Source organism: Thunnus thynnus, chromosome 8 (assembly GCF_963924715.1).
Source record: "Thunnus thynnus chromosome 8, fThuThy2.1, whole genome shotgun sequence".
Classification (NCBI taxonomy): Eukaryota; Metazoa; Chordata; class Actinopteri; order Scombriformes; family Scombridae; genus Thunnus; species Thunnus thynnus.
The window spans coordinates 14,356,276-14,383,330 of NC_089524.1; the positions used below are offsets into that span (position 1 = coordinate 14,356,276).

The window sequence follows — 27,055 nt, forward strand, 5'->3', positions numbered from 1 at the left end:
TGTGGCCAGACAAAAATGAATCCACTTGAGTGTGGAGCTTTTTAATGGCCAAACTACCCTGTTCTTCCACAATGGAACAGATCCCCATTATATTCATTCTGCTGTACAGACTAGAAAGCATGTCAAAGGACCATGGCTAACGAATCAGAGGAGCTCCTCATTTTACAGGTGCCTAGACCCCTGTCAAATGTAAAATTTAAGTATTTAAGGGGTAGAATTGTGGTATAAGATTGAATGTAGAACTAAATGGTATACAGTAGCCAAAATTCTGCATCATAACACTTTTGTCATGATATAACTGGATTAGATTTTTTCCTTTGCTCCCTTATAAATTACCTTGGGATGGAGAGTGTTTTGGTCTGTGGAGAACATAATTACCACAGTGCAGCTTCTCAATACTAAATCCTTTTTCTTAATCACTAGCTCTTGAATTTCAGGTAGAAATTACGTTCCAAAGAGGCATTTTAGATGAATGAATCAATCAAGCCTTTCACATGCTTCCATGTGGTGAGTTTAAAGTGCTAGAAGTTATAGTGAATTCTTTTTTTCAGATGCCTGTATGTGCGCATTGTGCTGTGATGCTTTCAGTTTGCTCAGCAAGGGCATTTATAAATAAAGGCTAGCTGTCTCGCCGTTTAGTCAATACCCCTACACTCACCATGGAGGTTAGCCAAGAAAGGAGTTGAGCTCAGACATTTTTTTTTTCACTATGTTCTGGAATATAGCGTTGTGGTGATTGTATGTGTGTGTGTGTGTGTGACAGTGTGTGTGTTTGTGTGCTAACACCTGTGCAGGTTGGTATGTGTGTAAATGCATTTTTGTGTGTGAGGACATACACATCTAAACCTCTGCCTGTGTGTTTGCTGAAGAGAGAGACTGACCACACAAAGGACACATTAATCATCCTGCTTTTTTTTTTTACTCCCTCTGCATCATGTAGTGTGAGTTGAGGCCTGATGGATGGCTCGTCTCTCAGCCTGGATTCCAAGAGTAAGGCTGTAACCTATCGACAGGCCAAAGACCCCTTGGGGGATCCCTGGCTTACTCTACAGCCCATACATCTCTGGACACTCAGTGTAGCTCCTCATGTATTTATTCCACAGATGGTGGATGTACTGTCCCTCTCTTAAAGCTGCATGATTTCAAATGTCTCTCTTTTGCATTGAATCCAAAAGAGCGATGTTTGAAATCATGTGCCACCCCAGACAGTCTGCAAATGATTTACTGATAACCTGGTAAGTGAATCATTAAATGCAAATTCAAATTATGATGGAAATGTGCAGCGATTGTAGAATATTGCTGAAGCCCAACCAGTATTCATCAACCGCAATTTACAGTCTGTATGAAGGCCTTTCTTTTCATAAACCACTATTGCTACTAACATCTAACATGATCCATTTGCAGCTTCCAATGTGAAGCTACACTGCACACCTGATCCTTTGTGGTAAATCTTGCACAACCAGCACTAGGCTGTTGCAAAAATAACTACACAAATGTCTATGTTTTGTACATATTTGCACATTTGCATTAAATCAGTTGGTTATAACTTTTCATGCCAAACCTTCCAGTTCATGCAATGCAAATAATAAGGGCTGTTGGGGATAGTGACATCACAGGGAGGCATTGGACACACACACACACTTCACCCATTTATGACATATCTTAAAACAATAAAAAAGTTCTCTTTCCTCTCTGCATTATTGAAATCCTTCAGGACTGTACATTCCCAGCAACCCTCTCATCATTTTCTCATCTAAAAACACGGCAGCAAAGGCGAGTCCCAGATGTTTTCATCATTTCTTCTTTCAATTGTACTGACAAATAAGTGTTGCATTTTTAATTGATTTTTTTTATTATTATTGCAATAGAAAGCAAACTGGCTGTGATTTACAGCATGATGAGCAGAATTATGACTTCAACTATTTTAGCAGTTTTAAGGTATATTGTTTACTTAAGGGTTGAGTATGGAGAGTATCTCCAGTCCCTGCATACACAGTTGTGTTGGAAATAGTTTTTCATCATTACACATGGAACACACGGTGACAACACAACTGATGAGCCATTTTATCCATGACTGATAATTGATGATAGAGCAGCTGTTTAAAGTTGTGACACTGTGTTATTTGGGTTATTGTAAAGGTCTGATTAAAAAAACAGGAGAGAAAACAAATCAAAGGTCCCCTTGATTTTCCTCATAATTTTTGTAAAAACCAGTTTGCTATCTCGATAAAGTGCAATAACTGCCCACAGTCCCCTCCTGAATAACTAACCCAGATACATCATCATGTCACATTTACTCGTCTTTTGTAGTAACCTCAAAATTCGTCTCTTCAAGAAACATATGTCCTATCCTCTTTTGCTTTCCTCTCCATCTAAATTACACCCTCACTGACAATGTCTTCCTCCACTTTTTCTGCTGAATATTCTCCTGTTGTAAAAAAAAATAGTAAGAGCAGATGGACAAATATGCTTATCAGCAGATACATCTTTTCTAATTTCACGCGCAGTCTTTACATAGCATTTAAACATGATGATGAAGATATAGTGTCACTGTGGCTCTGTCACATCTTACTTGTGTTGTAGAAATTTAAGGCACCTAAAGGCATTGTAAATCAATCTGGAAAAGAACATCAGCTAGCTGTCCTAAATGCAAATGTCTTCTCCACACAAAAACAAAAACAGATAATCTATAAAACATGTCCTCTGTGTCTGTATGCTCTGCTAGGCAATCAGTTTGAATTATAAGAGATATTACTCTACATTCATATGGCACGATTGCTTAAATACTGCTGTAACAATTTTGGTATAGCAGTGCACATGTATGATGACTGTTGATGGTTGAAGTAACTGTATTAGTAGTATTAAAGAGAGAATTAATTAGAAGATAAATGACAGGCAGGTTGGGTTTCTGGACTGGCCAGTGCTCTTGTTTGACCTTCCTATGGATTATTTGTAGCACCTGTTGCTCATTTTTGTTTGATGATTAATAATGCAGAGACAGCATGAGCTCCCCTCTTTTCTGAAGTGAGAGGAAAAAAGATGAGGACAAAGAAGAAAGATGGGAGTGCAGGGAGATGAACATTGTTTTTGTGTTGCAAGTATTGAGAGAAAATACAAACAGACAGAGGAAGAACAGCTGGGAGGGAAATGTGGAGGCGAAAGAGTCAGAAATTCAAGAAAACGAAGTAGAAGTAAGAGGAGAAAAGAAAGCATATACATATGGACGTGACTGTAGCATACCTCTCCTGTTTTAATTCCCTCAATGGCTTCCTCCTCCCTCATCTTGCATCTCAGTAACTCAGCACTGTCATTCACCTAACCTTGGTGGCAGAGTGGAAGGTTTCTTGGCGCCTGCCAGTTGTTCTTGGCACAGCAACACAAGGGAATAAACCTTGGTGCTTTCATGATGAGGCGCTTAGCAGATGTCTGATGAACAGCTCAACGAAACTTCGATCTCCCAAGGACACAGTACCTTTGGGAGCTGTGATGGAATATGCATTTTTATGTGTGAGTATGGGAATCTGATTTTGAAATATCAAATCAGAATCACTGAGGACAATGTGTCTGCAGATATTCTTCTTGGTGGCCCTGGTGCAAAGAAAAACACTGAAGTAGACAGTGATGCAGTGCATCCAATAGCACGTAAAATGGAACAGGACTACTAACTGGTCATCATAGCACAGTACATACCCGCAGACATGGTGCAGACTGACATATTCTGACTGGAGGACGCTGAAAATACACACAACTGACATCATTTTATGTCAGTGTTTAATTTATGTTGTTATGTTTACAAATTTATGTTGGTAACTGTAACCAAAAAGAGCATCAGACTTAAAGGGAAACTTCAGTATTTTTCAACCGGGACCTTATTTTCTCATTACTTTGTGTCTAAGTGACCAATGGGGACAACAATTTTGGAAATTGGTCCAGTATTGAGCGCGAGTGCTGCAGCCAGCAGCCACGAAACGGGTTGCAATGTAATCTGAGGGGCAACAGTGTCCCATCAGTGTACATCCACTAAAAGTGCTTGTTTTTGCCACTGATAGGCTCAGATTGTTATTGTAAGCATCTGACAATATTATGGAAAGGACCATACAGATAAATAAGATGTTTTTCTTTACCTTTAGCTTGATCCGGTCTGTTTGCTATTGTGTCTAACCAAGTGTCGCTCAAGGAGAAATCTCATTCTGAAATCTCATATTCAGCCATGACAGAGTTAGAGAGAAGACAGCTGGGAGGAGCTTGTTGTGTTGGAGTACAGAAAGTGTAGCTTAGTGTTATCTAAAAGATTTTCAAAGTCACGGCTGAATATTTAGCTGATTTAGCTGATAGTTTCCCCGTGTCTACACAGAAAGCAGAGCATGTATAGCAGAGCAGCATCAGTGAGAGCTCTCTGTGCCTACACAAGAGGCAGTCAGGTACAGTACAGTGTTGAGCCCAATAAACAAATTTGACAGTCTTTACACATGTAAAACAGAGGAAAATAGACTTGACAGTGCTGTGAAAAAACATACAAAAACCCTGAAGTCTGATGATAAAATTGTGAAAATGTGCATTCGAATGTGGAACTAAACTGGCATTAAACACAGACATACACAGACACCCTCCAAGAACACCTCAACACGCCCTTTCAAAAATATTGCTTCCAGCATCCCCCCATGTTCTCTGAACGCCCCTGGGGGCAGTACCTCTGAGATTGTACCCGTTGAGAAACACTAGCCTCGGTGGATGGTTGGACTGCTCCAGAGAGAGCTGAAACAAGGTTGGAATGTGGATGGCATACCAAATGCTAACTGTATTCAAGGAACAGAAGTTGCAGGCAATGATAACAGCAGGCTGTGGCTATTGCTGAAAATGAACCGTAGGCTTAAAACAAAAGATGTGTGGGCCTTCTCATCTTAACAATTCTTACAGAAATATAGCTTTCTAGTATTGAGCTTTTCACTATCACCATAGAAAGGTATGTCTCAGTTTTCAAATGGCAAAACTTGAAACAGACTCAAATGCTTGTTTGAGCAATTACAGGCACAGCATGAAATCAAAGACACAGTATTTTAATACCTTTACTAACAAGCTGGTGGTGTTTGGGAACTAGTGCATTTTAGATATTTTAAAAATAATGAGTTCATTTTTACTTGAATAATAAAAAGCAATTCATGAAATGCAATGCTTATTTTTTTTAAAAAAGGGACTATGTGTGTAGGCTGCTCAATTCAGCTTATAATATTCATTCACACAATTGATTACTACAGTTTCCAAATCACAAAAATCAGGGGAAAAGTTGTCCCATGATGCCAACATTATCAAGCTAATCTGATGATGTTAGCTTTCCTGATGTAAATATACATGCAGAAAGTGATTAATTCCATCCCAAGTATCTAAATCAAAATTTTCCACAACATTTTGCCTGTAAAAAATTTATTTTAGTGCTAAATTCTGAATGTACAGTATCAGAATCCATACTATAACTGCAAAATTAAATAACACTGTGAAGAGCAAGTCTCCACTCTGGATAATCCCTGAATCATTCAAGCATAAATCTTTCAAGTGCCCCACTGCGCATTTTGGAGTATTTGGCAAGCATCTTGTCCCGGTTAAATACTTTGTTCCTCCACTGATCTTTTTGCCCGTTTCACTGGCATCTGTGGGGCAGCGTATTAATTGGATTGAAATGCGGTGGCTGGTACGTGGGGTCAGAAACAGGGGTTAACAGGTATCGTGATTAAGCCTCATTCTCACCCAGGATGCTCCATAAGAATGACACCAGCGTATCCCATCAGGTAAGTAGGTAGGTGGCAAGTATGGAAAATGCTTAAATAGCCTCTTGTGCAGGCATTTCCACTGTGACTCAGAATGCAAATTGGTCAGGCTCTTAAACCCAAGTGAATCAGCCAAATGAGAGGGGAGGGAGGACATCAATGCACTCTCAGGCATTGACATACACACACAAGTGCACAAAAGCAGACACAAAAGCATTCATACTCACACACTCACCTAACTCACTCTCAAGGTCAACCAATATTGGAAAATGGAAAGATAAAAACAGAGCATCACTTGCAGCCATGGAGTAGTCTGAGATAACATCACGTTCAACATGAAACACAAACATGGCTATGTATTTAGGCTATGTATTTATTTATATTAGTGTTTTTTTTTTTATGAAAGCTTGTCTTCTTTTCATGATATTGAGACAAATTGTGGTGTGGCCATGAAAGCTACTCTGCTGATTAACTCTTTGCGGATGGCTTTTTATCTGTTGGCATTTGATGTACGACATCTTTATAAGGGCTACGGTCGAATGCAATCACGGGCCCTTTCATTGCAGGGGCCCCCTCAGATTGCCTGCTAGTTCTCGAGGGAGGCCATCCTTCAGAAAATATTGACTGTTGGACAGTGAGTGCCTGTGTGTGTATTAGGAATGCTGCTTTAGAGAGAAATTGCAAATGCCTTTGTGTGTGTCTACGTGTATGTTGTGCCTGTCTGTCTACGTGTACTAATGGAGAAATAGGAGGAGAGAGCCACTCAGAGGGCAGAGGTCACTCGCCTTGTAAACGGGAGAAAGGAAATTCCATTTTCCTCGATACATTGCTCCCAAATGCACCCGTTCTCCCATCTCTGTGTTTTTCCTTGCTGTTGAAAGGCTGCACCTAGCTCCTGAGCTTTGAAAGTTAGAGAGTTACATCTCACCTGCTGCATTCTCATCATTCAGCAAGGTTCCCTACTGCTGTATCAACCAGGCAGGCATTTCCTTTCATTTTAACACGTCTTCATCATGAGTAACTACATTTACTTTTTATGGGAAGGTAAAAACTTTTTACATTTTTAACAAGATCTGATTTTTGTCCTAGTCTAATATTTCCTTATACAGATGTAAGTTGAAATGCTTGAGTTTTTCTTTTTGTTAAGTTTGTGAAGAAATATGACAGGTTTTCTTCATGGCAACTTCCACTAAATGACACTCTCCTGTGCCATTTCTTTTATCTTACTCTGAAAAGCTTTTACTGCATTTGTCTTTCACACATGACCATTGTATGGACACATATATTTGCAGCAAGAATGTACAGTATAGGCCCCTGTTACTTTCATTTCTTTTTTTTTTACTAATTTCATGCATTCATAGTAGTGGCGGAATTCAAGTTTCACTTCACACTTCACAAGTACACTCTTAAGTGGTGGTAAAGTATCCCCAGAGCCCATGTTTATACCTACCTGCCTACTGTTAATGTCTTGTAAAAAAAAAGTGCATGAATTACAGTATGATTAGTGTGTGATTATATTCTTAGAGTCAGAGCAGACAATATGTTTTAATGTGTATGTCTTTTTATATATATATATATATATATATATATATATATATATATATATATATATATATATATATATATATATATTAAAGGTAGAGTCAGTCATTCTGGAGAAAGAGTGTTGATTTTTTAACTTAACACCCAAACAAACACATCCCTCCCCTCGTGCTCCTTCAGAAGCTCTGCCCCCCCAAATTCATGGACGCCCATTTAATGGCTGCTGGCTGAAGTGCTCACACTCAATACTGGACCAATTTCAAAAATTGTTGTCGCTATTAGTCACTTAGACACAAAATGGTAAAATAGGGTTTAAGTTTTCCTTTAAGGCAGAGGTCATGGTCGTCCACTTTGGCAAGTCTAAAATTTATAGTAGAATTGTGCCCTGCTTTATTTTTATAGGTTAATGGATGATGACAGATGCTTGTGTCAATGCAGACTGACACAATTGATGCTGACAGTCCGGGTTGACAAGAGCAAAGGAACGACCATCTAGATTCCCAGGTACAGATGACGAATTTTACCCCCGGGATGTTCCAGCCTTGAACATAATCACGCCTGTCTACTGCCAAGGTGGATAGTTGGACTGCTCCAGAGAGAGCTGAAACACGGTTGGAATGTGGATAGCATACCAAATGCTAACTGTATGCAAGGAACAGAAGTTGCAGCCAATGATAACAGCAAGCTCTGGCTATTTCTAAAAAAGCACTGTAAGCTTAAAACAAAAGATTTGAGTGTACCTTTTGATCTTAATTCTTATAACAATTCTTAAATATTCTCAAGAAATATGGCATTCTAGTATTGAATCAGAAGCTCCGCCCCCCAAATTCATAGACACGCATTGCCAAGGCAACAACCAAATGAGAAATATGGCAGAATCCAAAGTGATGCATCAGCTGTAGAGTAACACATTATCATGAGCGGAAAAAAAATGTCTTCCCATGTGAGCACAACAGTCCATCCACACTCTCCGCCTCTCTGCGGCCTCCCCACTTCTGGCTCAACCTGCGTTTAGCATCTTTGTCCATAGAAGCAGCCGTCTCTCAGCAGCAATTCCTGGGGAGCTGAGAGGACAGTGGCCAGACAAACTGCAAAAAAGTGTATTGGATTAGAATTGCTGACTTTACTTTTAAGAACAGACTCTATTAAAATAGTACCATTGGAACTAAAATATCTTTCTCCAATGTGGCAGATTTTAATGCAGGTCCAGTGGTGAAAGGTTATGCTCTGTAACCTAAACCCCATCCTGCTTCCTGAATAATATCTGGTGGGATTTGGACTTTGAACCTCCTTCGGGTGTATGACCTTTTAACTACCTTCTTAGGCCACACTTGTCTTGCATAGCCCAACGCTGACATTAAACTGACTATCAAATGACAGTAATGTGAGGAGTGTCAAGGGTCAATATATTGTGTTGGTTAAGGTTACACAAGGTTCAGGTTTGGGTTGTAGTTATCCTGAAAATTTGGATCAGGATTAGGCAAATGTGAGGGTTTCTTGGTTTGCAACAGAACGGCAACATGTTATGGGAAACTTTGCACAGATATATTGTCACCTGCAGAATTAGACTATACACACAAATTCCTTCATTTGGAGACTGTTCCCTCAAGAAAAATGACAGCATTTGTCATTCATTCGAATGCCTAATATGATGTTTATGTTAACCTGACAAAGGCATTTAGAGGACAAGTCAGTGATAACTTTTATCTGTCCGGAGTGAAAGAGAAAAGAGGGAGTGTGACATTGTTACTGGGCCCACAAAACCACATAGATAGAAGGACAACTAAGCATGTGACTTAGACTTGGGAGACTGCTGTTAGTTACGTATTATTTTCCCATTTTCAACAGTCAACATTGGTTTATTTTAACTGTGAAGACGACCTCACTTTCTAACCTTTCCCAAGTATTTTTTGTACCTAAACTTAAGCTTCCTAAACCTTAAACAAATATTTTTTTGTAACAGACATGTGCATCAGACCAGTTTGGAGGACTTTGGAGTGTGGTCTATTGTAAATAATCATTCAAAATACTTTCAAAGGCCTCTTGTGTTGCAAGCACATTTTGTATGCAGTGACATAATTGTTCCTGAAATACAAATATGTTTTTTAAACTCCTGTACTCTCAAATTTATCAATTCAAAGACATTGAATCACCACCTTTACACAGCAGGTAAACACCTAAAATCTAAACATGAAATGTTTATTAATGGTTCTGGGGATAGTTAGGAGCCCTCACATCTGCTAATGTTCCTCCATCAACACTATGTCCTCTCCCAGTGTCCTTGAGCAAGACAGTTTGACCTGCTCACTCATTGTAAATTTATTGGGACAGGAACATCAGCAAATTGCCAAACAGTGAAATTCAAAGCAGAAGTGAGGATATACACTGTGGTCTCTTGGCCACACGACTGTGGCCACGAGGCAAATATAGCTGAATTGGAGTGGAAAGACAGTAACAATGTCTAAGACAAAGCCTCAAACAGCTGGTGTAAGTTTATTTTACAAAGACACAGTCACTAGCTAACACACATTAATTCCCGCCTGTGCTATGAGCTTGAATGACAGTAATTATCGCTTCAGTCTTGACGTGGAGACAGTAACACTCTTGATGTCTCTGTTTAAACCAAAGTGAGAGCCCTGCCTCAATCGCCCACACAGACCTAATTCAAGGTGCAAAACACAGTTGTGTGTGTGTGTGTGTGTGTGTGTGTGTGTGTGTATGTGTGTGTGTGTGTATGCATGCGTGCTGGTTTTTGTAGTCTGGGTATTAATCAGAGGGAATCCATGAGAGTTCCCTACTAAACCACTGAAGGCAGTGTTCACCTTTTTGGAACATTTAAATCTGTTGTGGATTTTTGCAAGATTATTTTACGAAGCAAAGAGTTGTGTCACTGCGCATTTGTGCTTGCATGTGTTTGTACAAGTCAAGCTTTCAAATGATGAAGTTATACCTTAATAAATATATGATTGCCATATATACTGTATGTCTTACATACTACTAATATGCAACAGAAAATAGCTTTTCAGAGAAATATAATGCCACTTGAATTAGTTTAGTTGAGTTTTTTTTATTAACACAACAAGAAAACATGTTTAATGAACGTCTCTGCCAAGTCAGAAAATGTTGATACTTAATATAGCCACAAAATGTTCACTGGCAATGTATTTTATTTGTTTTCCCAGAAATATCTGATGTGGCAATACAATACCATGTTAAACAAGAACAGTAGCACAATCTATCCTTCAAGATGGATAATTTAGGTATCCATGTGAGGCACTTTTCAATTATGTTCTTATCTGATCATAGAATAAATATGTCACCCCAAAAAAAGAAAATAACTTCCCAGGTTGTTGAAACCACACTTAACCTCAAATTCCAAACCAGATATCAGCTCCATCCATCTGGTGTCTCTGGAGGAAGGTTAGAGGAAGGCTGGACAGGAGAGCAAGGTCACACCTCGGGATGCTGCATTTGAGCTTGAGCTGAAAACATGTCTTTGCCCTGTGCTGAGTGGGATAGTATGTCATGTAGTGACTCTTCCCCTCTCAAGCTATGTGAGCATGTCAGGGGGAAAATATCAAGGTCCTGCCCTTTTTAGCCGTGTTCCTCTGCTCTGGGGTAACAGCCCCTGGGGTAGATAATAATGGAGTAATCCTCTTATCTGTTGCTGCTTCCCTCACCCTCACAGATCATTTTTCTTCTGCTCTAGTGTATCATTTCATACTGAGCTGGCATAGGGCTGAATGTTTTCCCATTTGAGTTTTGTGCCCAGTTTGACTCAGTTCAGATTACACTGGTGAAATGCTATGAAAATAAGAACTTGTACAGCCATTTTTAAGGAAAATCAGAGGGTATTGATACTGCACCGTACCAATAGAAGTAGGGCTATCCCCTAATTAATTAAATATACAATTGTTGGGGTTTTTTATGAGTCAGATGAGACTATAAGTGTTTCAATGTGGAAAAGATCATATTTTGGTGAGTTGTTGATACCATACAACATATTTTATAAAATCCTAAAAGAAACTCACTGGCAGACACAGACATGCACTCCGTAGCTTGAAATACCCTGCAAAGTTACACACATTGGCACACATATTGGTGCCTCCATCCAGGCATGTTGGACATGGTGTGTGAAAGGTGTCCTGCTGTGTGGTTGGTGACAAAGACTATTTCTGTACTCGCTCTCAGACAGCGAGACAAGCAGGATGTGAAGGAGATGAACTCTCATCACACTGTGCTAAGTAGCACCGAGGGGCACAAACCACACCTAACATTAGTATGCTCCTTTCTAAAGCTGTCATGCCTTTGGGCCACCAGTCTGCAGCTACTGAAAGGTCATATGAGACCAAGAATAAATGTGCACAGTCTTAATAGCCGATGGTAGCTGCACATTTCCTTACTGTAACATTTGAATGCCTCATTTATTCAGGAAATTATTTAGCATGTATGCTTCTTTTCATGTTAACCACACCGTAGTTGCCATTCCTATATTTCATAGGAAAAGAAATTATTTTAAGAACAATAATTACCAAGTCAAATTTGTATTTCATTCATAAGCTTGATTTGTTACTTACTCTCAGTAGAGAAATGGGTATTATTATATAAAAAAAATGTTGCTTGCCCGCTTATTCTTTGATATTATAATTGATATATTTCTGTTTCAACTGTTTCAACTGCTACTATTATCACATAGTCTCTTGTTCAACATAAAAGGTGTTGATGAATTTCTGCGGCTCTCCTAGTTACCGAGCTGACTGCGAGATAAATTGTTTGCACATGTTGCATGTACTTATTCCCTCGCATTGCATACGTGTTTATATTACCCTACTGTGATGATGGGTTGTAAAGATAACTACCCTGACGTGATGATGGTTTTCAACTGTAATGGCAACACAAGTTCCTCATTGTCTGCTTCATGTTTCTATGTATATCTGTGTCATGAAGAGACTTAACTGTGAATCCAGCAGCTTCTGACAGGTGCTAACTAATTCTGTTCAGATGAACATACGTAAGGAAATGGGGAATTGTAGTCCCACCATTGGATTATGAACTGAATTTGTATTGGCACTGGTGCAATATCCCACTGTCAGGGGCAGGACAAATCTTAAATCTTGAGATAACTCTTAATTAAACAAATTTTCCTGAAACTTTTAGGGGGCGGGGGGAGTTTTTTGGCTAGGACAAAAAGCAGTTGGTTTGTAAAATGTCTGTGCAGTTACAGTTGAAATTTACCAGAATTTGATTATATCTTCTTGTGTGCTTAAACGAAAAGTGCTGTTTTAACTGAAGGGTACTTTGAAGACTTACTCGCTAGAAAAATACTTAATGTTAACTTGACTGAACAGCACTCTAGCCTCAAGCAGTTTAGGAAGATCAAAAACAATTTTTACATAAGGTCTGAAAAACTGGTCAGCAGAGAGTCTTGCTTTACTGTATTTTTCTTTTTCTTGGTAATATTTTTCCTATTCTTAGAGATACAGGTAACATTTTACATACAAAATATTTTGTAGAGATACTGGAACACTGTGATTCACCGTTTTACAATAGAGTCCTGTGACACAGGTTTTAAAAGTTTACAGTGTTATCTAAATCAGTTAAGGAAAATGCAAATTAAGGTCAACATTTAGGTTATTATCCAAACTCTCTGCTGTAAACGTTAAAGTACTTCCCTTTTTAGCTCTGACAACATATTTGGGTACAGTAACCTTGGCTTTCACTTTCCAAAAGTTGTTTAAAGTTACACCTGGTATTTATTTTATCATGTGACCTCATGTCTCTTGTCCATGTTTCTTGCCGGGACACTGTGGTAAGGGCATGTCCAGAAAAGTCACTGCGTTTCCATGTCTTAGCAATAAAATTGGTGAGTAAAACGCCATAATAATTGACAGGGATTACGTCTAATCCCTTTAGAATTGACCTAGAGATTTGGGATTGTACACTTCATCATTCTATGGCCCTTGTCAGAGCACAGGATTTTCATATCATACCCACAATGCCTTTCTGTTCTCACCAGCACTTCCTGGTTGTACTCAGCCAGGGTGTGATATCATATCACATAATAGAATCTAATAGAGGTGGCAGGCAGAGGGACATAGGGAGATGTATTGGTTGTTGGAGGAGGAAGAGTGAGGCCCATTTGTCAAGCTGTTATCAGTGGCATCCCAGAATTTGTTGGAGTCAATAATAAGACTGGCTGTGCATTGACAGACAAGCTTTTAACGTACAGTGAAACTGTAATTTTTCACTAGACATCAATGCCTATACATCAGCCCTATATATATTACGGCTTGTTTTGGCAGGGATTGAGGAGACACAGAGCAGCAGGGTTAGAATACCAACTAAGTGTAGCTTGGATGCGTAAACAGCAGGAGAGCAGTTTAGTTGAGACACAACAGCCACGTCTTTTTTCAAAGTGTTTGAAGAGCCAATATTGAATTTGGAGATAATGTGGCGAAGATGAAACACTGGCTGATCAGACAGCTATTAGCTGCATCCTGCCGCTACTTGTTTTAAGTGTTTTTTTCTTTCTCTCTTTTCTTCCTCTCACATACGTATGCTCTTTTAAGTGTATTCATATTGAATTTTGGGAGATACAAATCTTTAAATAGAAAAGTGGTTGTAGGAAGGGGATGTGTGGAGGACGGGTGCCAAGAAAAACAAGTTGATCTTTGATGTCTGTGTTTTACTTAACCCTCAAAAAGGAGCCTTGATGAGACTCCAGGATCAATAAATCTCCAGGGAATATAAAAGATCAGAAACAGGCCCTACATGCACTTACATTTTTCTTTTCCGTTTTATTCCCAGTCGTCTTAATAGCACTACCATTCATGTGCGCCTGTACACCCTAAGGAGTGTATGCCTCTACTCATTGGCTCCGGTTGCATTTTCAACCCTGCCCAGCAGCCGCTTCCATAACATAATGATTACTGTTTGAGAAAAGTGCCTCCTGGGGATGGAGAAGCAAAGCTGTGGTTGAAAAATTATGTTCCCACACAATTATGCGAGGACAGTGTAGGATTCCCCCCCCCCCACCTTCTTCTCTGCATCTTTAAGTCAACTGACAAAAAGGAGAAAAATGCTTGCTGTTGGCTGCAGATTCGAGGTTGTGTTTAGAGTCAGCAAGGTGTGCCAAGTATCACAGCTGTATCCTGCAATCGATGACCTGGCTACCAGAGAGCTGGGATCAATGATGCCCTCCCTGTTCACACTGCAGGCTTCTCTTGTTTTTTTCTCATGGGCATGTGCTACTTCTTTTTTTTTCTTTTTTTTCCCTTTGCTTAGACTAGGTAGTGAGATTAGTTGCAGCATAATTTAAGGCAGACAGATGGAGACAGATAAGTACTCACTGAGTTTTATTTATCCATTTATTCGATGCAGATTGACTGCAAATACCTTTTTCTGTCTGCCAAATTTTCAAAGGCTGCTCATGAACATGTGGTCACAGGCTTAAAAAAAATAAAGTCCTTTATTACCGGGTCAAGCAAACATGGCACAGCAAGAGCTAATTTCCGCTGGTTTCGAGGGCAATCGGCTCATCGCCTCTTTAAATCCCTGCAAGGAAGGAGGATTGTGCTGAAATAGTGGCTGATACTCTGATTCCTGTTGTGTTGAAGAAGCAGAGATCACAGTTGAGTGCTGCCCTTTAAAAGTTAGCATGCAAGTAAGCAAGTGTGGGCAGGTATCCACTGTGTTGAACCTGGTCTGAAGATGCTAAATGGGTATACATTACTGGTGTCACTACATTGCAACATTTAATCTAGTGAAGACTTAAATGTATATTGTCATTACGTTGACACTAGTATCATTATTTTGGAGTGATCTCCCTTCTTTATAAGTAGCCGCTTAACAAAAATGACTGAAACAAAAAAAAATGTACCTCTAGTAACTTTAGAAACTCTTCGTAGGTGAGCAGGGTTATTGCTGACTTGAGATTTATTTTGTCACACCACAGTCTTTTCGAGATGAACTTGATTATTCTACCCTACACTCGGTCATACCCTTGTCTTGCACGATGTCGCTGCCAGAAGAGCTCAAATACGAAACGTATAAGCTCTTGTCTGAATAATCAGACGTATGCAAGAGGGACCCAGTTTCACAATGGCAGTTGGGGCAAACTGGGAGCTCCTAATTCCCCCTCTGCCTCTGAGGTCTTTTGGCAAGCAGAGAGCTCTAGAGAGAGAGGTTGTGGGAACGCCATCTCCCTGCTCTCTATCCTAATTCTGCTCTCCGGCATAGTCGGATAAAGAGGCCACCAGCACAGCCTCCGGTGTTTCAAGTCTGATTAATCTTCTGATTAGGTTAATCCAGCAATGCTTCAATGGAGGGAAGCCCTCCCTCCTCTGGAAAGTCTGCTGTTCTAAAAGAGAGCTTTTTTCTTCTTCAGGCTCTCTTTTTTTATGATTATCTTCATTCAGAGGTTAAAGGTATTGCTCTTTATCACATACCTTACTTGAAAGTATTTAAGTAGACTTCATATCAGGACTGTGTTTCTTTTGTGGATCTTTGCTGAATCACCTCTTGATTTCATTTTAGTTTAATTTCTGGCGGTGAAGTCTCCCCAATACCTTCTAAAACCTGTGTTCGATCAAGACACTGTTTAAGGAGACAAAAGCTAATGAAAGTCAGGTAGGGGAGAATGCTTTACTACACGCCACTGGAAGATACAATAGGAGCCATTTCTTGATTTATCACCACAGTTGCAGCAATGAATAGAAGATGTTAATGAAGGTCTAATGACAAAACGCTTTCTCTGGGTTCATAGTGAGGTTGTGTCTATTAAATAGTCCCCCCCCCCCCCCCTCCACCACACACACACACTCATTTATTTAGCTCTTTGCTGCTTAATGATCGGAGAACATTTACTTCACACAGTGTCTCCTGTTCTACTGGATAATGTTTTTTTTAAAGAGTTTCCACCTCTTTTTGGTCTTTACCCATCTCTAGAACACAGTAAATAAATAAGATGTGCAAGCATCCCAGTCAATCCTCTGGTGTATTTAATAGTCTATTTATTTTTAATAACCAAGCATTAGAGATGGGTGGTAATCCTGTTTCTCTTGGCATGCTGCCTTTGTCTTCGGAAAGGACAAATTAATTTGTTCGGTTTATTAATTGATTTGACTGATTCAATTCACTGTGATTGTTTGGAATTTTTTGCATAGAGTCTTTCACGATGATGGATTTACTTTGTTACTGGTTATTTGAAATGTTGATTAGGGTTTTTAGTTTAATGTTATGCTACTTTTGGGTCTTGATGATCTCACTCAGGTTGAGTGTGGAATCAGATAATGAGCTAAAACATACATTGAGTAATTTCAGTGATGGAATTTTGGAGACACATTTATCTATTTAAAGGTGCAGTGTGTAGGATTTAGTGGCATCTAGCGGTGAGGTTGCAGATTGCAACAAACTGAATACACCCCACCACCACAACCACCACCACCACAACCACCCTTGCATGTAGGAGAACCTACAGTGGCTGCAACACTCGCGAAAAATGCAAAAGGCCCTCTCTAGAGCAAATGTTTGGTTTGTCCATTCTGGGCTACTGTAGAAACATGGCAGTGCAACATGGCAGGCTTCATGGAAGAGGTCCAGCTCCCTATGTGGATATAAATGGCTCATTCTAAGGTAAGGAAAATACAAAGACTCATATTCTCAGGTGATTATACACTAATGAAAACATACTTATGAATATCATGTTTCATTTCTGCCAAGTCCATTCTGCTAGATGCCACTAAATTCTAAACACTGCACCTTTAAAGAAAGACAGATGTAGTTAAGGCATCTATTTTCATAAACGTATGCATTTATTTTTCGCTTCTTGTATCATTTCTGTATTATCTATCCGTATTCTTTTTGTTTTTCAACTCTCAGCTAATGACTAAAACAACAGTAAAAGAGAAGTCTTGTTGTAGAGTTCTGGGTCCAATACATTTGGAAAAAAAAAAAAAAAAAAGTATGCAAAAAGAATCAAAGCTCCCCTTGGTACCAGCCAAGTTAAGCACCTCAAGCCTAAAGTTCTTACAAAACGTCTTATTTTCATGTGACTAAGTTGACGGTTTGAACTTTATGAGAGTGTGTGTGACTTTGAAGAGTAGGAGGGCAGGCTGGTTGAAAATAAAACTGGCAAATAGTTCAGTCGTCCTCAAAGTAGAGTCTTTGAAGTTGCACATTTTTACATTTCAGGCTTTTGGCTCATGGTGTCACACAGAGTGATTCATACACCCAGAGTGAGGAAGTCATAGTTGTGGTGATTCTACCCGCAGCTACAACACATTGCTGCGGGTAGAATCACTGTTGTGCTGTGAGATCAAGCCTGTGACCTTTTAGTTACATGATATTCTCTATAAAATCAAGGCCACCCTGCTTCCTCTCCCAGATGGAGAGCCCAGAGCAACAAGCATCACTACTAAGTACTGCTGTGACACAACTCTGGTTGGATATCGCCCCTTGCAACCACACTGCTTCAAGTTACACTGGGCACCAACCTAAATGGGCTTAAATTTTTAATTTGCGCTGGAGAACAGAGATCACATCTTGGGAGGATAGCATATCTGTAATTTATTTAAGAACTCCACAGAGGCAGAGTTATTTTGGAGGCAGAAAGCTGAAAGGGAAGTATCTGTGTGGCATTTTTTGCTCAGCCCAAGGGGCTTGTAGGTAGACTCCACTCGGCAGTGACCTTCTCAGCAATGTAGAGGAGCGCTGAGGATGAACATTCTATTTATGTTCCAATCCTCGGGTAAAAACTGTTGAGTACAGAAACTATTTCTCCTCCATCCTGAGCAACAATGGAAAGGGTTTAAATAATTGATTTGAAGTTTTGCTAAAACTCTGAATCCTTTTACATTTTACCAGAGGAAAGTGATTCACTAGCTGTGTCACCCCACAGCTTGTCTCCTCTTGAATTACTCTTCCATTTGAAGAGCGCTCACCTTCCTTTGGTCAAACATACGTCACCTTTGCAGGCGTGAAATAAAAGCTTTGTCGCTCTTAATTAAATCGGTCCTGATTAGCGCTGACAGGTGCGGCAGGTGTTCTGTGCACTGGAGCAGCGGCAACAAACATGCATGCAACAATCTGCAGTAATTTATTAAAATCACCATCAAAGCTGCCACTTATCCACAGTGGTGGGATGACTGTGCTCGGGTGAAAGTGGGGTAAAGAGGAGGGGGGGGGGGCTCGGAGGCTGCTGGTGGTGGCACGCTATCATGCAGTTCATCCTTAATGAGTGTGGATTAGCAGGGATGATCTGGGCTTTGAAAAACCCCTGGTCCAAGGCTGCTGGTGGTTGTTGTGTATGTGTGTGTCTGTCTGTCTCTGTGTGTATGTATGTGTGTGTGTGTGTGTGTGTGTATAGTGATGAGAAGTGACATCATGACACAAGCCAAAGTCAGTTTGGAAATCTTTCCCAGAAGTCTCCACAATAGTAGATAACTGTAATAATACATTACATGACTAAGTGTGTGTGTGTGAGTGCGTGAGTACGTGCGTGCGTGCGGATATCCGTCTTCTCCTCTCACCACCAATCATCATGCAGCGAATCAGCCACCCCCTCCTCCCCCCTCACAGATGAGCATAAGAGCTGATTAATATTTCTCTGCGGTGATTTATTCAGTCATTTAATTATTTGCGAGCTGTTGCCTGCGAGGGGATAACAAAAAGTGTTTGTTACTCCTTTTTCAAATTTTCTTAACATTGTATAAAGAATGAGCATCTAGACATGGGAAATGGGAATTAGAGTGTTATGATTATTTCATGATTTGACTGCACAGTGTTTTTGGATGCTTTGTTGATAATGCTACCCCCTTAAGGCATGCATTTTTAAATATGCTACTGCTCAGGGGCACACATTATGTCAAACCTAGGATAAGGACCAGTGAAGCTTGTGACTTGTGACCATAACATCACCAATTTGAATTTGCATGCTGGGAATTCAGTCACGTCTGTGTGGATGAGCATGTGAATGAGTAAAACTCGTCTCTCCCCCTGCAACTACTGATGAGCTTCCCTTGAACTTCGTATTTGAACCAGTGAAGCTGCTCAAAGGCCAGCAGATAGAACAGTGTGTGCGCTGAAAAGTTACTTGGAAGAAATGTGTCTACCTGTGTGTATCTACAGAAAGGCAATGCAGAAAAAAGCAGGCATCAGCAGCAAATCTCATCCCTGAATAAGTGAAATAATGGAAGAAAAAAAAACATTGCAATATTCCTACTTTATGGGATTGACAGATGTATTCTCATCCTTCAGACAGTTGCTGTTTCACATAAGTTTGGTCTCTCTTGGAATGCCTGACACCCTACTTTTGGACACAAGGTCAAGTTAACAAGACCTTTCAATCACCTGATTGTCTCAATTTAATGACAGCCATCTCTTTCCAGCCAGTGGCTAATCCAGAGATTTGCAGCCACCACATAAAGACGTTACAGTGATATGTTTGCTGTCAGAATGAAATATGGGCCATTGTCACAAAACAGCAAAGCCAATCCTCTACTCAACCATGAACCTCTCCTGACAAAATAAAAAAAAAAAAAAACACACACACACATAGTGCATACAGTGCAGTGAATGAGATGGAAATCAGATAGCCAGACAACAGTTTGAGTAGCAGCCATAAACATGTGGCCTGGGAGATGATTTATAATAATTAATCCGCTGTGTCCAGTCCCAACAGTCTCCCATTTCACCCACCCACCCCCCCAATACCACCACCACCAATCCTCCACACACACACACACACACACACACACACACACACACACACACACACACACACATACACATTCACAACCTCCCCCACCCCTAGCCAGTCAGGCTCGGGAACACAGCTGTGACCACCTCGGCGTCTTTCCAACCCAATGTCACCAACGTCCCTATCGAAGGACAGCGAAGGGGATTTAGTCTATCCCTCTCTCTCTCGCTGTTAAACCCCAGCACCTTCACAATAGAACACACTCTCTACTTCATCCTGCCCATCATATCATGAACCATTAACATGAAGGCCTACAATAACATTATTTATGGAGGCGTTAATATTAATATCGACCTGTGTGCTGTCAGGCGAGCTGATTTACTGAGCGCTGGAATGCTGAGCCATGTAGAGGTGGCAGGTGGACTAATTGAATATCACTCACTGCACACAGTATAGACACACATTTGCCATTGAGCAAGCACACACACACACATGCAAAAGACAAACTTATACGCATGACGTCACTCCCAACTCAGGTAAGTAGAACTACAATATGCATGCAGATGTACATCAGACAGGTCACCTTGTGGCGATTTGCCATAGATTTTGTTTTTTCTCTCATTATAAATGCTCAATTCACACCCCAGTCACACCTCCCTTGTTCTGCCAATGGGATTAAGGCATCCACCCGAGTAATCCACCCCTCTTCCTTTAAAACTGGGGTTGACAAAAACAAGATGGCAGCGTACCACTGGAGAAGAGGCAGAGTCCAACTAACAGTGTGTCCTATTTAGTAGCAACCGGTGCCAATCCTTGGCCCCGTGTACAGTCTGCAGTTTATTGGTAGGAGGAAATACCCGGAGCTATGTCTTCTTCACCACACAGGCCTTCACACAACCCCAGACCTCAGCAAAATACCCAGGCACTTATATCCTGTGTGTACAAAGTCAATCAACTGACAGGTACCAGAGGTAACTCCAACAGCGTCGGAGATGTTGGGTTAATTTTCTTTTTGAGAGATCCTTTATTGTTTTGTTTTGGAGAGGGTTTACTCGTGGGGGAAGAACTGAACTCAACTGAAAGGAAGAACTGAAGACATTGCCAGAGATCCTTTATTAATTTGTTTGAGAAGAGGGTTTACTCGTGGGGGAAGAAGTGAAGTGAAGCGAACTGAACAGAACTGATAACATTGCCAGAGATCCTTTATTGATATGCTTGGGAAGAGGGTTTATTCGTATTGATATGCTTGAGAAGAGGGTTTACTCGAGACAGATTTGAGAACTGAACTATGTAACGAAATGAATTTCTAACTTTTGGTATTTATTGTTGAATCCCTGGAGAGTGGTGTTTGTTTAGTTTTTTGTTTGTTTGTTTGTTTGTTTTTTGTTTTTTAACTTTGGACTGTTTATTTTTGGTGAATAGCATTTGGTTTGGTTGATAATTTAGACTTGCTTGTAAAGGACATTTTGTTTTGTTGGGAGTGGTTTTCATTGTACCTGCAATACACTAAATGAATGAAACTGTCAAAGTGGCTCATTGCTGGAGTTTTTCATTTGAGAATGGTGGCGTTGAGTGTGTGGAGGTACAGGTACAGGGATAGTTAGCAGCCGTGGAAAATGCAGGACAAAAGCTGTAGCGGAGAGATCAGCCACCCTGAATGTCTGGCAGGACAAGGGGAATCTGATTGAGTGTATTTGGTTTTGAAGACTTTTAGCACTTTTAATTTTCATTGCTCGTTTTGTGAGAACAGCACAGGATTTTAAAATGAACAATCAACAGACCTTGATTCAGACTCATTCTAGTTTTTCATAGAAATTGATGGTTTAGTATTGACAGTGACAATAACCAGAAACTTACCCCAACCATTAATTTTAACTTTTCTTAATAAAACATTTAGTTAGCCTTCACTACTGTGAAGTTCACTTCCTAAAGATTTATGTTGGTGTGGCCTGCTGGGAAGAGCGCAGTACAGCTTGTTTTATTCCCTGTGCAAGTAGACATTTGGTCATTTGCAGTATTTTGTGGGTCAGAATGCTGCCTGAAGTGGGTTGGAATACATTTGAATGACTAAAGGCGGAAGGAGGTTATTATCCAATTAATGTCTCATTATTTTTTTTCTCTTAAAGCCCAGGGGGACCTTGACAGGTTCTGCAGTGCCTTGCTAAATGGTTGATTCTCTTTTTTTTACAATTGCATTTTTCAGCATTTAGTTGATGCTCTTAACCAGAGCAGTGTATAGTGAGTGATCAGGTAAAGACTCGCTCAAGGACACAAATCCAGGAGAGCACACACAGCTGTCGACGACGGCTATACATCATGACTACCAAAAGAATCCCACCTATGACATTTCTGTGGCATTTCTTTATATTAGATAATTAATCCCACCATGGCAGCCTTTTTGTAGGAGAAATAATAAAAGTGCTCTAAAAAAGAATATACTATCACAGCAACACACACAATGATAAAGGCAGCAAAACCTTGGGTTCAATTTTATTTAGAAATTCGGTGAATTCCAAGTGCATCTGTCCTTGCACTATTAAGGTCTTGGAGCTTGCATTCCTGTTAAAGAAAGGAAGACATAGTGGTATGGCACAAAAAGATTCTTCCTGCTATTTTCTGTGTGGCATACATTTGATATTATTATATTATTTGTTTCCCTTACTAACTTTTACTTATATGATTATGAACAGGTGGATCATTGCAGTTCACTCTTGTGGCATGGAAAGGTAGCGCTATATTTGAATAATACCTTTAGTATTATTTATAATAATTATAATAGTTTTATAATAGTTTTTGAAATATGTTGACCAAAATGCAATGTAACTTTGATTTTGTAGTAATATTCTCAATCCATTTAAAGGTAAATGATGGTAAAGTTTTCAAGAAGGAAGAGATGATAACATTGCATGTCCATATCAATTTCACAGAAATCTAAAGGATGGAGCATATCAAAATGTTTTTGTTTTATTTTTTTTCAACCAAGGGTAGAGTTAAATTACTTACTGTACTTATCTTTTTCAAAATACCATAACTTGTTTTAAGAGTCTGACTCTTGTGGCATATGAATTCATGTGAGTGTGTATTGTGGACAACAGCCAAGTGTTCAGATTCTCTATCATTCACATACTATAAAGAAGATTTTTTACCCTCTGCTCTCTTGTTTCCACATTTCCTTTGACTTCTCCCCTCTCTTCCTTTTTTCTTTTCCCCTCATCTTATTTCTGAACTTCTCATGTCTTCTCTATCCCGCTCTCCCTTCCTCTTGGCTTGTTTGTTCTTCTCCTCCCCTGTTATCTCCTGTTTTCTTTTCCTCTCTGCTCATCTATATTTCTCCTCCTCGCTTCTCTTCTCCCATCCTGTCGTCTCTTCTGTCTTTTCCCTTGGATTGTGTTCACCTGTCGTTTCCTCACCGCTTTTCTCTGGCTCAACTTGTCCCTCCTCTTCTCCTCCTCTCTCCTCTTGACTTATCTGCTCCTCTCGTCACTGTCTGCTCTCCTCTCTCTGGGCTCTTCCCCCTCCCACCTCCCCATTTCTTCTCTCGTTTTTCTCCCTCGATACATCCCTTTCCTACTGATTAAATCAAGTTCCCATTTCTCCCTTCCTTTCCACTCACACCTTCCTCCATGCGTCCCCTTCACATGCATCTCCTCTTTCTCTTGTCATACTCACTGCTCTCCTCCATTCTGTTCACCTTACCCTTTGGGGAAGATCTGATTTTTAATTGCTTTATATCAATCCTTTTATACCTGGAGAACAATGGAGAGTGATGGGGTGAGGGTGAGGTGAGGGCAAGATCAGTGCTACCATGGCAACATTTTTTCATTCAAGGAGGAAAAAAAATCCCCTTACTTTTGTCATATTAAAGTAGAAACTGTGTTGAGATGTCATCATCTGAGGCTGCAATGTGCAGTTTTTTACTTTTCAAGTGGCAGACCTGTTGACATTTGCACTGTAGTAATAGTTCAGTTGAGTTCTCTTAGTTGTGTCATTTTATTTTCACGTATATGCTCAGTAAGTGTAATTTCGCTGCTCTTCTATTCTGAATCTACCCTATGTAGTCACGTTGCTGGAAAGAAAATACATGGACCCATTTCTGAGCATGCATGTTTTCATTTCCCAATTTGCCATGCACCATGATGCTCGGCCATCTGTCTCAGCACGGTGACTAAACTCAATGCCAATATGTTGCAGGGTCATGAGAAAACAAACGGGAGCTGCTTTCCACATGAGTGGACGAAGCATAACTTAAGCCCCACTCCACAGCAGCAAAAAATAAAAAAACACTGACAGAGTTTGAGTATTGCACTCTCATCCGCATGTTATTGTGAGGATGCCGGCGAGATTTCCACTACCTTATATATTGATGTAGGATGAGTTTTAGCTTCCATGCTGTTCAGCTAACCCTTCATTCCAGCTGATTAATGGCGACTCGCCCAGCCAAGGGAGTGTCTCATGCGACGGAGGAAGCGGTAGTGCAACAGCGTGTGTGCACTGAATAAATGCTGTACATTAAACAAATTCCCCCGCGCTTGTCTTGGCAGCCAGGCGTGTGGGAGGAGGGAGTATTGCAGAATCGGGCTCACTCTCTCTCTCTCTCTCTCTCTCTCTCTCTCCCTCTCTCTCTCTCTCTCACACATACAAGCATGCGTGCTCATGTGTATACACAACTACACACGCATTTACTTCTAGATAGATTGTTTCACAATTTTACCAAACCACTGACACTTGTTTTCAATCCATGCATAAGTTTCACACACTCTTTAGTATGCTTGCTCACAAACAGTTTTTCAAGTATTATATTTTCCCTCATATGTGCTCTATTAGATATTCACAAAACTATTTTTACACCCACACACACACACATACACTCACCAGTGCCGACTCCCCCCTGCGCTGCAGTCAGTGTACCAGGGGATCCTTCTGCAGCCAGCCTGTTAGTTGACACTGATTGGCCAGAGAGGGCCGACCTGACCCCAGTGGCCTGTCAGAATAAGGGATCATGTTGACCGTCGGTTGTCGAGGTAATAATGCCCAAAGAGGATGCTGGGAGGCTGTCTACACCCAGGGTCCAGTTCATGAGCAAAAGACAGGGAGGGGAGAAAAAGTCAATAATAGCAGGTTAAAGACAGACAGCAGACAGGTGAAATTTGTTGTCCTTTCTGTTACCAAACAAGCCCTGTTTCCTCCAACAACACAACATATAGTTGTCTTATTAATGTACATTTTGAGTGGAAGCAAGTGGAAGTCCCATTTCAGCGTCACACCCAGCTTATGCACACATACAGATTTTAATTGCCAAAAGAAGCAGAGCTGTTGACAGTAGCAACAGTCAGCATAATTCAAGAATCAAATGCTTGAAGACATACAGTAAACCCACTTTATGCCTTGTGGATAATTATATCATATCATGGACATTGCATTTTGCACTTGTTATGAATTATGTCTTCTCATTACTTGTGCTCTCTGCATCGTGATTTGTTATGCAGAGAGTACATAAATATTGTATTTGCAACCAAAACTTATTTTCAACTTAGTGCTGAAGTCAAAACTCTGTTATTTTGACAACACTAACACAAGAAGCCGTGTAGTGCATTTGGGGAGGCTTTCCTACAGGAGCCTTGGTGTCCATATTAATCGATGGTGCCCGTTGTGCATTCCAGCAGTGATATTTATATCGTTATCTTGAAGGAGACTCTGGGTGCAGAGCAATGATGAGTTCCTCTGACCTTTCACTGGAGATAACCTTCCTTAGCTGCTCAGTGGAAGCTCCTTAGGGTGGACTCCTGGCCACCCACAGCTCCAGACCTTACTTGAGAGTATCGACTGAATATCGAGTGAGGCTACGGTGCAGTAGACATGGCCTCCAGATGCAAAGAATTCTAACTCTCACACATGTAGAATTAGAAATACAAACACACAGTAGGTTTTTTTTTTTTTTTTTGCAAAGCGTGTCTAGTAATACCTTCCCTGCCTGGTACGAAATCACAATCCAGACTCTTTTTGTTTGATGGTGGAATGAGCTATGTGCACTTGCACCTAATCAGTTGCCTGGGAATTTGTACCACTGCTCTTTTGAGTCATTGTCCTTTAATGCTTGGTTGTCTCGCCTCACTTGTTGTCGGCTTTGGATACAAACGTTTGCCAAATGACAAAATGTACGATATGCACACATTTATATTTGAGTAGCTCATGAATGTGTAAAAATAACAGAGTAAGAACAAAAACATTATTCGTATACACACAAAATTATACATACAGTACATCCCTCCACATACACAAATTCCTATTCCTACATAGGAACTATGAACTTGTAGATCTGTGCATACAGTGCATTAGCAAATATCCAGACATGCAACCACCACGTTCCTGCACACACCCACACATACACACACACCCACACAGAAAGATTTGGACCAGGCTCATTAGAGATGTGAAGGAGAAAATGATCAAAAAAAAAGCCAGGAGGGATTTCATGCAGATTCTCACTCCAACGCTCTCAGGCAATCAGCAGCAACCCTCCTCTTCGCCCGAGAACTGTCGTCCTGTGGTCACAAGGGCAAGGAGGAGAGAGAGAGAGAGAAACTCATCTCAGCGTTTGTCGAATTCCCCCACCTACTACTTTCATTTAGTAGTCCCTTTCATTAATGTTTCCCTTTCATTTTTTTCCCTTTTCTTCTTTTCTCTCTCTCCCCCTTCCTCTCTCTACTTTAAAGGTACGAGTGAACGAGTAACAAGAAGAAGAAGAAGAAGAAGAAGAAGTCGCTGGAGCAGCTGAAGATATGAAGTTAAAGAGGTTTTGAAAACAACTCAGCGGTAAGTGGGTCCCTAAATTATCACACAGTGCACCGCCATTTTAGAAGAGTAATTTTGTTCTCCAGAAGAAGTCTCACGCCCTGTATAATAACTGATTTTACATTGTAGGGTACATATTTATGTTTTTGTAATCCTCGGGACTTTCTGTCTTTATGTTTTTCTATGTCTCTACATTTTTCCTTCCTTCCTTCCTTACTTCTGCCTTTCCATTGTTTACTTCTGCCTTGGGGTACAGATCTGT

General features: G+C 40.3%; 1 protein-coding gene across 1 annotated transcript in view; it reads left to right on the plus strand.

The window, feature by feature from the left end:
• ptprsa (protein tyrosine phosphatase receptor type Sa) overlaps nucleotides 1–27,055 on the plus strand; it is a 250,536-nt gene that overhangs the window by 18,935 nt on the left and 204,546 nt on the right. Inside the window, exon 2 of the mRNA XM_067596688.1 lies at nucleotides 26,715–26,814. The gene's annotated coding sequence lies outside the window, so the exon portion shown is untranslated. The remainder of the gene's footprint in view (nucleotides 1–26,714; nucleotides 26,815–27,055) is intronic.